The following is a 12287-nucleotide window of genomic DNA, read 5'->3' as shown; positions in this document are numbered from 1 at the left end:
ATGGAGGACGTGGTGAAAGCGCTGGTACAGTCCACCGCCGTCCAGCAAGAAGCTAATCGGGTGATGATGGCCCAGCTGAAGGAGTTGGTGGACATGACAGCTACCGATCGTTCGCTTCTCCAGCAGGTGGCGCAGCGCCTGGCAAGCCTACATGAGGTTAACCTGGAAGCCGAGTCGAGAGTGATTCACGTGAGTCGGTACTGGCAGAAGATGACGACCGAAGATGACGTCGAGGCATACCTGACCACGTTTGAACGGACGGCGGTACGAGAAAAATGGCCGAAGGCACGATGGGCCGGCCTGATTGCCCCGTTTCTTTCCGGTGAGGCCCAAAAGGCTTATTATGACTTAGAGCCTGAAGCTGCGCAGGACTTTGACAAACTGAAAGCCGAGATCTTGGCCCGGCTGGGAGTGACGACCGCTGTCCGTGCACAGAGAGTGCATCAATGGACTTATCAGCCGGATAAACCACCACGGTCACAGATGTTCAACCTGATCCACGTGACGAAGAAGTGGCTACAACCCGAGGTGCTGACAGCGCCAGAGATAATCCAGAGAGTCATCATGGACAAGTACCTGAGAGCTCTACCGCCAGCCCTGAGGAAGTGGGTAAGCCATGGAAATCCTACGACGGCAGATCAACTGGTGGATCTGGTTGAACGTTACTCCATGGCGGAAGGACTCCGAGACGACGTTACCCCACCTCGTTCTTCATCATCTCCACGTGGAACCGGTAAGACTGTTCCAGGGAGTAGGGGAGATGGAAAAATCCCTAAGACAGTGGGGGAGGAAAACGGGACTGCCCGCACTGCGAGGCCGAGAGTAACGAACTATGGTCTAAGCAAGGGGCCCATTAGGTGTTTCCGCTGCCAAGAGATGGGACATATTGCTGCGAACTGTCCGGTCACTACTGAACCCATGCAGTGCGACATCACAGACTCTAAAAACCGCATGTCTATGGTTGCACGGGTAGTGAGTGTGAATGCCGGTCAAAAGGATGTGGAAAAACACCTGTGTGATTTAACTGTTGATGGCAAAAATGTGGTGGCATTGTTAGACTCGGGAAGTGTGGTGACTCTGGTGAAGGCCAGTCTGGTGTCAGCCCCGACTGGACCATCAGACAAATTTTCTGTAACGTGTGTGCATGGAGACACCTGTTCGTACCTCACCACGGTCATATGCATTACTACTTCCTATGGGTCTGTGCAACATAAAGTGGGACTCGTCCCGGCGTTATTGCATGATGTTATCCTGGGCCGGGATTTTCCCCACTTCTGGCAATTGTGGGAGAATCAGTTGATGCCCTCGGGTAATCGGGTACATGATTCTTCTCCCAGGGCGCGTGTGGGTCCAGAACCCCTGGAAGAGGTCTCCCCGAAAGACTCGGGGGAAGAGTCTGCGGGAGATGACCTGCAGTTCCCGTTTTCAGTCATGGCGGGTGATAATGAGGAGACCGGGGAAGAGGAGGAGGCTGACAGCCGTCCACCTCCCCGTTTGCCGGATTTGGAAGTTCAGAAAGATGACTTCCAAAGTGAGAAAATAAAGGATCCTACCCTTTCTCAGGCTAGGAAAAAAATGTAAAAGTGATAAATGGGGTACCCGTAGAACCTGGCTCTAGGCTGGCATATCCTTACATGGTTCTGGAGAATGATTTACTCTATCAGATAGAGAAAAAGGGGGAAGATACGGTGCAACTATTAGTCGTGCCAAAACCCTACCGGCGGCAGGTGCTGGACCTGGCCCACGGACATGTGATGGGAGGTCACCTGGGAGTCCAGAAAACCACCGAAAGGATATTACACTGTTTTGTTTGGCCAGGCATGCATCATGATATTCGTGTATATTGCGAGTCTTGTCCTGACTGCCAAGCCTCTGCACCTAAGCCCCGGTTCTGTAGCCCTTTGGTACCCCTACCTATTATTGAAGTCCCGTTTGAGAGGATTGGGATGGATTTAGTTGGGCCCCTTCCACGGTCTGCACGTGGACACCAACATATCCTGGTCATCTTGGATTATGCCACTCGTTACCCGGAGGCCATCCCTTTGCGTAACACGGCCACCAAGACGATTGCCAAGGAACTGGTGCATGTGTTTAGTCGGGTCGGTATACCAAAACAGATACTCACCGACCAGGGGACCCCCTTTATGTCCAGGGTAATGAAGGAGCTCTGCCGATTGTTACAAATCGAACCGTTACGCACATCCGTGTATCACCCTCAAACAGACGGGTTGGTCGAACGGTTCAATAAAACTCTGAAGAAGATGCTGAGAAAGGTGATAGACAAGGATGGGAAGAACTGGGACTATTTACTTCCGTATTTGCTTTTTGCCATCAGTGAAGTACCCCAGTCTTCCACGGGATTCTCGCCTTTCGAGTTATTGTACGCCCGACGTCCTCGCGGACTGTTAGATGTTGCAAAAGAAACCTGGGAGGGTCAGGTCACTCCATTTAAAACAGTGATAGATCACGTCACACAAATGCAGGGCCGTATTGCGGCTGTTATGCCTATCGTCAAAGAACACATGATGCAGGCTCAAGGAGCCCAAAAAAGAATCTATGATAGGGGCGCCAAGACCCGTACGTTTGCACCCGGAGATAGGGTGTTGATCCTGGTCCCCACGGTGGACAGTAAGTTCCTGGCAAAGTGGCAGGGCCCCTTTGAGATCAAGGAAAGAGTTGGTGAAGTAAACTAAAAAAGTGTACCAGGGAGGTAAACGGAAACCTGAACAGATTTATCATGTAAATCTGATAAAGCCCTGGAAGGATCGGTCTGCCTTGTCAGCGGAGCTGGCCCGTCCTGTCTGCTCGCATACCGTACCGGAGGTACGGGTTGCAGAGACTCTCTCGGAGCGGCAAAAGACTGAGGTCAGGCAGTTTCTACTTCACAACCAAAAGTTTTTCTCAGAAAAACCCGGGCAGACTATGCTAATGAAACATGACATCTTAACGGAACCTGGTGTCACAGTTCACGTAAAGCCCTACCGAATCCCAGAAGCACGCCGTGAAGCCGTTTCCCGAGAAGTAAAGGCAATGTTAGAGTTAGGAGTCATTGAGGAATCGCACAGTGCTTGGTCCAGCCCGATTGTGCTAATTCCTAAACCGGACGGCACCATCCGGTTCTGCAATGACTTCAGGAAACTGAATGCGGTCTCAAAATTTGATGCCTACCCCATGCCCCGGGTCGACGAGTTGATAGATCGGTTAGGAAAAGCCCGGTATATTACGACCCTAGACCTAACAAAGGGGTATTGGCAGATCCCTCTGGCGGAGGCTGCCAGAGAAAAGACGGCATTTGCTATGCCGGAAGGTTTATTTCAGTATGTGTATATGCCGTTTGGACTGCACGGAGCACCGGCGACCTTCCAGAGACTGATGGATCGAGTCCTGAGGCCACATAGGCAGTACGCTTCGGCCTATTTGGACGACATTGTCATTTACAGCTTGGACTGGGAGACTCATCTCCAAAAAGTACAAGCTGTGATTGACGACCTGTGGGAGGCAGGTCTAACCGCGAACCCCAAGAAATGTCACATCGGGCTAGAAGAAGCCCGGTATTTGGGGTATGTAATTGGGAGGGGTGTTGTTAAACCCCAGGTTGATAAGATTCAGGCGGTTCAGGACTGGCCACAACCTGTCAACAAGAAGTAGGTGCAAGCCTTCCTGGGGATCGCCGGCTATTATCGCCGGTTCATACCCAATTTTGCAGCCATCGCTACCCCCCTGACGGATCTTACAAAAGGGAAAGACTCCGTCATGATTAAATGGAGTTTAGCGGCTGAAGAAGCCTTCCATAGCCTAAAACGGGCACTTTGCTCTCAGCCCGTACTGGTGACTCCGGACTTCCGCAGCGAGTTTGTGGTACAAACGGATGCCTCTGATACCGGTATCGGGGCCGTACTCTCACAAGTGAGGGACGGAGTGGAACACCCAGTCCTCTATCTCAGCAGGAAGCTGAATAAACACGAGCAAAGGTATGCAGTCGTAGAAAAAGAGTACCTCGCCATTAAGTGGGCTCTAGAGGCCCTCAAATATTACCTGGTGGGCCGAAAGTTCAGGCTGATCACTGACCATGCCCCTCTCAAGTGGATGCACTTGAACAAGGAACGGAATAGCCGGGTGACCCGGTGGTTCCTTGCCCTGCAGGCCTACACGTTTACGGTGGAGCACCGCTCAGGAGTACAGATGGGAAACGCAGATGCCCTGTCCCGAGTGCACTGTTTGGCGGGTGTCATTGCTCGACCGGAGTGGTCTGAGCAGAGGGGGGGGATATGTGAGAATCATGTGGGAATAGTGGATGAGGGCAGGTATATCTCGCCCAGATTCCTTTCCTATGTGGCCTAGTCTGGTCAGTATCGCACCTGCTTACTAATGGATAATGGGAGGTGGATATAAAAGGATGCCAGGTGGTTGTGTGAGTGTCTCAGCCTGGGAACACAGAGAGCCTGTCTGTGTGAGAGACACACACGTGAGTGAAAGCAGTGCCCACTGCAACTGTGGTTTGGCTGGACGGGAGAAGCCCGCCAGTTGGTAGTTAGGTTGTACTTTGTTTAGTTAGTGCCGGACAGGCAAGGATTTGTTTTATGTTTTATTTCCTTTTGCATTGCTTCCACCTTGAATAAACCTGACCCAGTGTCAGTTATACCCGAATCCAGCTCTGCACCTGAGTTTCATACTGAACGCACGTGACCTTTGACCCCAGCAAAGGAGATCCCGGAGTGTTTTATCACAATATATACAACATATTACATACATGCTACATATATACTACATTCATACAACATACATATACACTCACTGGCCACTTTATTAGGTACACCTGTCCAACTGTGTGTTAAGACTTAATTTCTAATCAGCCAATCACATGGCGGCAACTCAGTGCATTTAGGCATGTAGACATGGTCAAGACAATCTCCTGCAGTTCAAACCGAGCATCAGTATGGGGAAGAAAGGTGATTTGAGTGCCTTTGAACGTGGCATGATTGTTGGTGCCAGAAGGGCTGGTCTGAGAATTTCAGAAACTGCTGATCTACTGGGATTTTCACGCACAACCATCTCTAGGGTTTACAGAGAATGGTCCGAAAAAGAAAAAAAATCCAGGGAGCGGCAGTTCTGTGGCCGGAAATGCCATGTTGATGCCAGAGGTCAGAGGAGAATGGGCAGACTGGTTCGAGCTGATAGAAAGGCAACAGTGACTCAAATTGCCACCCGTTACAACCAAGGTGGCCAGAAGAGCATCTCTGAACGCACAGTGCGTCGAACTTTGAGGCAGATGGGCTACAGCAGCAGAAGACCACACTGGGTACCACTCCTCTCAGCTAAGAACAGGAAACTGAGGCTACAATTTGCACAAGCTCATCGAAATTGGACAGTAGAAGATTGGAAAAACGTTGCCTGGTCTGATGAGTCTCGATTTCTGCTGTGACATTCGGATGGTAGGGTCAGAATTTGGCGTAAACAACATGAAAGCATGGATCCATCCTGCCTTGTATCAACGGTTCAGGCTGGTGGTGGTGGTGTCATGGTGTGGGGAATTTTTTCTGGGCACTCTTTGGGCCCCTTGGTACCAATTGAGCATCGTTGCAACGCCACAGCCTACCTGAGTATTGTTGCTGACCATGTCCATTCCTTTATGACCACAATGTACCCAACATCTGATGGCTACTTTCAGCAGGATAATGCGCCATGTCCTAAAGCTCGAATCATCTCAGATTGGTTTCTTGAACATGACAATGAGTTTACTGTACTCAAATGGCCTCCTCAGTCACCAGATCTCAATCCAATAGAGCATCTTTGGGATGTGGTGGAACGGGAGATTCGCATCAGGGATGTGCAGCCGACAAATCTGCGCCAACTGTGTGATGCCATCATGTCAATATGGTCCAAAATCTCTGAGGAATGCTTCCAGCACCTTGTTGAATCTCTGCCACGAAGAATTGAGGCAGTTCTGAAGGCAAAAGGGGGTCCAACCCCTTACTAGCATGGTGTACCTAATAAAGTGGCCAGTGAGTGTATACTACATATATACTACATACAACATACATACATACTACATACATGCTACATATATACTACATTCATACAACATACATATATACTACATACATGCTACATATATATTACTTTCATACAACATACATACAGACATACTACATACATACTACATATATACTACATACATACTACAAACATACTCCATACAGTCATATGTTAAAGTTTGGGCACCCCTATTAATGTTAACCTTTTTTCTTTATAACAATTTTGGTTTTTGCAACAGCTATTTCAGTTTAATATATCTAATAACGGATGGACTCAGTTATATTTCTGGATTCAAATGAGGTTTATTGTACTAACAGAAAATGTGCAATCAGCATTTTAACAAAATTTGACCAGTGCAAAAGTATGGGCACCTCAACATAAAAGTGACATTAATATTTCGTAGATCCTCCTTTTGCAAAAATAACAGCCTCTAGTCGCTTCCTGTAGCTATTAATGAGTTCCTGGATCCTGGATGAAGGTATTTGTGACCATTCCTGTTTACAAAGCAATTCCAGTTCAGTTAAGTTTGATGGTCGCCGAGCATGGACAGCCCGCTTCAAATCATCCCACAGATGTTCAATGATATTCAGGTCTGTGGACTGGGATGGCCATTCAAGAACATTGTAATTGTTTCTCTGCATGAATGCCTGAGTAGATTTGGAGCGGTATTTTGGATCATTGTCTTGCTGAAATATCCATCCCCTGCGTAACTTCAACTTCGTCACTGATTCTTGCACATTATTGTCAAGAATCTGCTGATACTGAGTTGAATCCATGCGACCCTTAACTTTAACAAGATTCCCGGTGCCGGCATTGGCCACACAGCCCCAAAGCATGATGGAACCTCCACCAAATTTTACTTTGGGTAGCAAGTGTTTTTCTTGGAATGCTGTGTTTTTTAGGTTCCATGCATAATGCCTTTTTGTATGACCAAACAACTCAATCTTTGTTTCATCAGTCCACAGGACCTTCTTCCAAAATGTAACTGGCTTGTCCAAATGCGCTTTTGCATACCTCAGGCGACTCTGTTTGTGGCGTGCTTGCAGAAACGGCTTCTTTCACAACACTCTCCTATACTGCTTCTCCTTGTGCAAAGTGCGCTGTATTGTTGACCGATGCACAGTGACACCATCTGCAGCAAGATGATGCTGCAGGTCTTTGGAGGTGGTCTGTGGATTGTCCTTGACTGTTCTCACCATTCTTCTTCTCTGCCTTTCTGATATTTTTCTTGGCCTGCCACTTCTGGGCTTAACAAGAACTATACCTGTGTTCTTCCATTTCCTTACTATGTTCCTCACAGTGGAAACTGACAGGTTAAATCTCTGAGACAACTTTTTTGTATCCTTCCCCTGAAAAGCTATGTTGAATAACCTTTGTTTTCAGATCATTTGAGAGTTGTTTTGAGGAGCCCATGATGCCACTCTTCAAAGGAGAATCAAATAGGAGAACTACTTGCAAGTGGCCACCTTAACTACCTTTTCTCATGATTTGATACACCTGGCTATGAAGTTCAAAGCTCAATGAGGTTACAAAACCAATTTAGTGCTTCAGGAAGTCAGTAAAAAATAGTTAGGAGTGTTCAAATCAAGAAAATTGATAAGGGTGCCCATATTTTTGCACTGGTCAAATTTTGTTTAAATGAAGATTGCACATTTTCTGTTAGTACAATAAACCTCATTTGAATCCAGAAATATAACTGAGTCCATCAGTTATTAGATATATGAAACTGAAATAGCTGTTGCAAAAACCAAAATTGTTATAAAGAAAAAAGGTTAACATTAATAGGGGTGCCCAAACTTTTTAACATATGACTGTATATACTACATTCATACAGCATACATACATACTACATACATGCTACATACAGTATATACTACATTCATACAACATACTTACATACATACATACTACATATATACATACTACATACATGCTACATATATACTACATTCATACAACATACATACATACTACATACATGCTACATTCATACATACATACTACATACATGCTACATATATACTACAATCATGCAACATACATAGATATTACATACATGCTACAAACATACTACATACATACAACATGCTACAGACATACAACATACATACATACTACATACTGCATACATACAACATACATACATACTGCATACAATACATTCATACAATACATACATAGACATACAGTACATATAACATAGAGTACATACTCACCAATACTTATCATATTGTTCCCCGAAGCCAGTGTCATCTAAGGAAAAATATGAAAATAACAAACAAGCCATATACTCCCTCATCCGCAGAAATCCACGCTTGTCCCATGCCCATCTCCCATGGATAGCAGCAGCATCAGCTGATGCGACCGCTCTCTAGGGGCTCAAGGAATCCAGTGTCGGGAGGTAGGTATCCTTCCGCAGTGTATTCCTCCACCACTGTAAAAAAATAGTCCCTAGTCTCACTTTTCGCATTGCTGTGTGAAAAAGTTCCCACGCAGCATTTGCCATAAAGTGAGACCAGGGACTATTTTTTTACAGTGGCGGAGAAATACAGTGAGGAAGGATACCTACCTCCCGACACTGGATTCCTGAGCCCCATAGAGAGCGGTCGCATCAGCTGATGCTGCTGCTCTCCACGGGAGATCAGCGTGGGACACTCACTTGTGGATTTCTGCGGATCAGGGAGTATTTGGTGGTTTGTTATTTTCATATTTTTCCTTAGATGACACTGGCTTCGGGGATCAAAGTGACAAGTATTGGTGAGTATGTACTCTGTGTTATATGTACTGTATGTCTATGTATGTATTGTACGAATGTATTGTATGCAGTATGTATGTTGTATGTCTGTAGCATATATGTAGCATGTATGTAGTATATATGTATGTTGTATGAATGTAGTATGTATGTAGTATGTATGTACTATGTATGTATGTTGTATGTAGTATTTATGTTGTATGAATGTAGTATGTATGTATGTTGTATGTAGTATATACATGTAGTATGTAGTATATATGTATGTTGTATGAATGTAGCATATAAGTAGCATGTATGTAGTATGTATGTACTATGTATGTATGTTGTATGTAGTACGTATGTTGTATGAATGTAGTATATATGAAGCATGTATGTAGTATGTAGTATGTATGTATGTTGTATGAATGTAGTATATATGTAGCATGTATGTAGTATATATGTATGTTGTATGAATGTAGTATATATGTAGTATGTATGTGCTATGTATGTATGTTGTATGTAGTATGTATGTTGTATGAATGTAGTATATATGAAGCATGTATGTAGTATGTATGTATGTAGTATGAATGTAGTATATATGTAGCATATATGTAGCATGTACGTAGTATATATGTATGTAGTATGAATGTAGTATATATGTAGCATATATGTAGCATGTATGTAGTATATATGTATGTTGTATGAATGTAGTATATATGTAGTATGTATGTATGTTGTATGAATGTAGTATATATGTAGCATGTATGTAGTATGTATGTACTATGTATGTATGTTGTATGTAGTATGTATGTTGTATGAATGTAGTATAGATGAAGCATGTATGTAGTATGTAGTATGTATGTATGTTGTATGAATGTAGTATATATGTAGCATGTATGTAGTATGTAGTATGTTGTATGTAGTATATATGTAGTATGTAGTATATATGTATGTTGTATGAATATAGTATATATGAAGCATGTATGTACTATGTGGTATGTATGTATGTTGTATGAATGTAGTATATACGAAGCATGTATGTAGTATGTAGTATGTATGTATGTTGTATGTAGTATACAGTATATGTAGTATGTAGTATATATGTATGCTGTATGAATGTAGTATATATGTAGCATGTATGTAGTATGTAGTATACATGTATGTTGTATATATGTAGCATGTATGTATGTATGTTGTATGAATGTTGTATATATGTAGTATGCATGTAGCATGTATGTAGTATGTATATATGTAGTATGCATGTAGCATGTATGTAGTATGTATATATGTAGTATGTATGTAGTATGTATGTAGTATATATGTATGTCGTATGAATGCAGTATATATGTAGTATGCATGTAGTATGTATATATGTAGTATGTATGTAGTATGTTTTTTTTTTTTTTTTTACATTCAACACATTAGTCGGATGATGGGACTACTACTGTCCCATCATTGGCTAATGTGTCAATCACTGTCAGTGTAGCACTTGTAGTCCCATCAGACGATGCCTGCACACACACAAGACCCCCGGCAGGCCCGTACAGACCACTGACAGCCGGCACAGGCCCCCGGCAGGCCGGCACAGGCCCCCGAGAGGCCCATACAGACCACCGGCAGCCGACACAGTCCCCCGGCAGGCCGGCACAGGCCCCCGAGAGGACCATACAGACCACCGACAGCCGGCACAGGCCCCCGGCAGGCCAGCACAGGCCCCCGAGAGGCCCGTACAGACCACCGAGAGGCCCATACAGACCCCGCCCGCACACACAGACACTACTCATTAGCTGAATCAAATCAAACTGGCTCATAGCATTATGGGAACTTCCGATTCCAGTATTCGATATGCAAAAAGTGTCGGAACTCAGTATCGGAATTCCGATACCGCGAATATCGGCCGATACCCGATATTTGAGGTATCGGAATGCTCAACACTAGTAAGGACACAAAATGTTAAAATACACACAGGTAATTAATACTCCATGTAAATATAGAGATGCATCTAGAGCCACATCAATTGCATGCAGATTGCAGGAAAGTTACACTAGTTGTAAAGTATGATGTCATATATACAAGAGGAGGAGTTTAACCAGCCACTATGTGAACCTCAAGTATAAAACCAAGGTGGATGATGTTAAAGTCCAAAAATTAGGATGAAAAAAGGTTCGCATATTAAGTAATGGATGCATGTGGTCAATTTGAAGCCTCCAACCTATAAAGTGGAAATGGCTATAAGAAAACATAAGAGTAACTCACCCATAGAGTGTGTCAGTGCCTGTGTGCACCTAGATGAGCCCCAATGTGCGTGTCGTGTCGGCTTCTTTGAGAGCAAGAAGCCAATACAGTTCATTGGCCCAGGAATCCAGCCTCAGCAATCCACAGTAATATCGATGACGTCACCACTAGTCATTGATGCTGAGCTTGCAGCAGCTCATTCATCAGTGGCTTTCAGCCTGGAAGGTTGCACCTTAGCACAGTCCAGGTTGAAAACGAATAATTCCCAGACATGGAATAGGGCGTGTGACAGAACAATGAACAGGTGAAGGATATCGTTGTTTTTTATTTTTATTTTATTACAGCAGATGAAGGATTCAATGGAATGGGTGTTAGGTGAGTATAACTGTGTTTGTTATTTTTAAATTAAAAAAGGAAAAGTGTGTTCTGCTTTTATTTCAAATAAAAGACTTTATATTTACTGTGTTTATTTACAATATACCTATATTATTAGTAATGGATAGTTGTCTTATAGATGCCTTTCCATTACTAATCCATGGGCTTGATGTCACCAGACAATACAAAGGAGATATCCATGGCCCCTCACCAGCCTGCGAATACCAGCCGCCAGCTATCTGCTTTAGCACGGCTGGTTGTCAAAAATGGGGGGACCCCACGCCGTGTTTTTAAATACTTATTTAAATAGTTAAAAAAAGCAGTGTGGGGACCCCTCTATTCTTGATAACCAGCCTTGCTGCTTTAGAGCACAGGTGTCGGCTGATGAATACTCTCATCAGCCACTCGTGCTCTCACATTTATTAGCAGCAGCAGGCGTCAGCGTATTGGAGCAGTAGTCCCATCAACCGACACCAGTTACCGGAGGTAAATTTTATAGAGATGCAGGGTCAAGCTGTCATCTGACAGTGTGGGAACCACGGCTGTCTGACCAGTGGTAATGATTTTACTGCCTATCAGAATCATGCAGCGTGGCAAACACCAGGCCAGGTGTGCAGGGAGGCCGAACCTGAACAGTAACACGGACTTCCTGGTGAAGTCCGTATACGGGGTCTGTGCTCGAACAGTAGGAGGTCGGTACGGATGCCGAACTTTACTGTTTGGGTTCGTCCATCTCTACTGACCATATGGCAACTAGAATGTTCCAGGCATTGTTGCTCATGACAATTCCATGCTGCATATAATAATAAAATGGGGAAAGACAACCAAGCCATCAGAAAAATCAATCAATAGTATAATAAAACCATTTACATTTACACATATCACTTTTTCTATTATGGTAGTTATTTAT

Source organism: Dendrobates tinctorius, unplaced genomic scaffold, assembly GCF_039654945.1.
Source record: "Dendrobates tinctorius isolate UK_male_01 unplaced genomic scaffold, ASM3965494v1 ptg000046l, whole genome shotgun sequence".
Taxonomy (NCBI): Eukaryota; Metazoa; Chordata; class Amphibia; order Anura; family Dendrobatidae; genus Dendrobates; species Dendrobates tinctorius.
The sequence above is the reverse complement of the archived record's forward strand: the minus strand, read 5'-3'. Positions refer to the sequence as shown.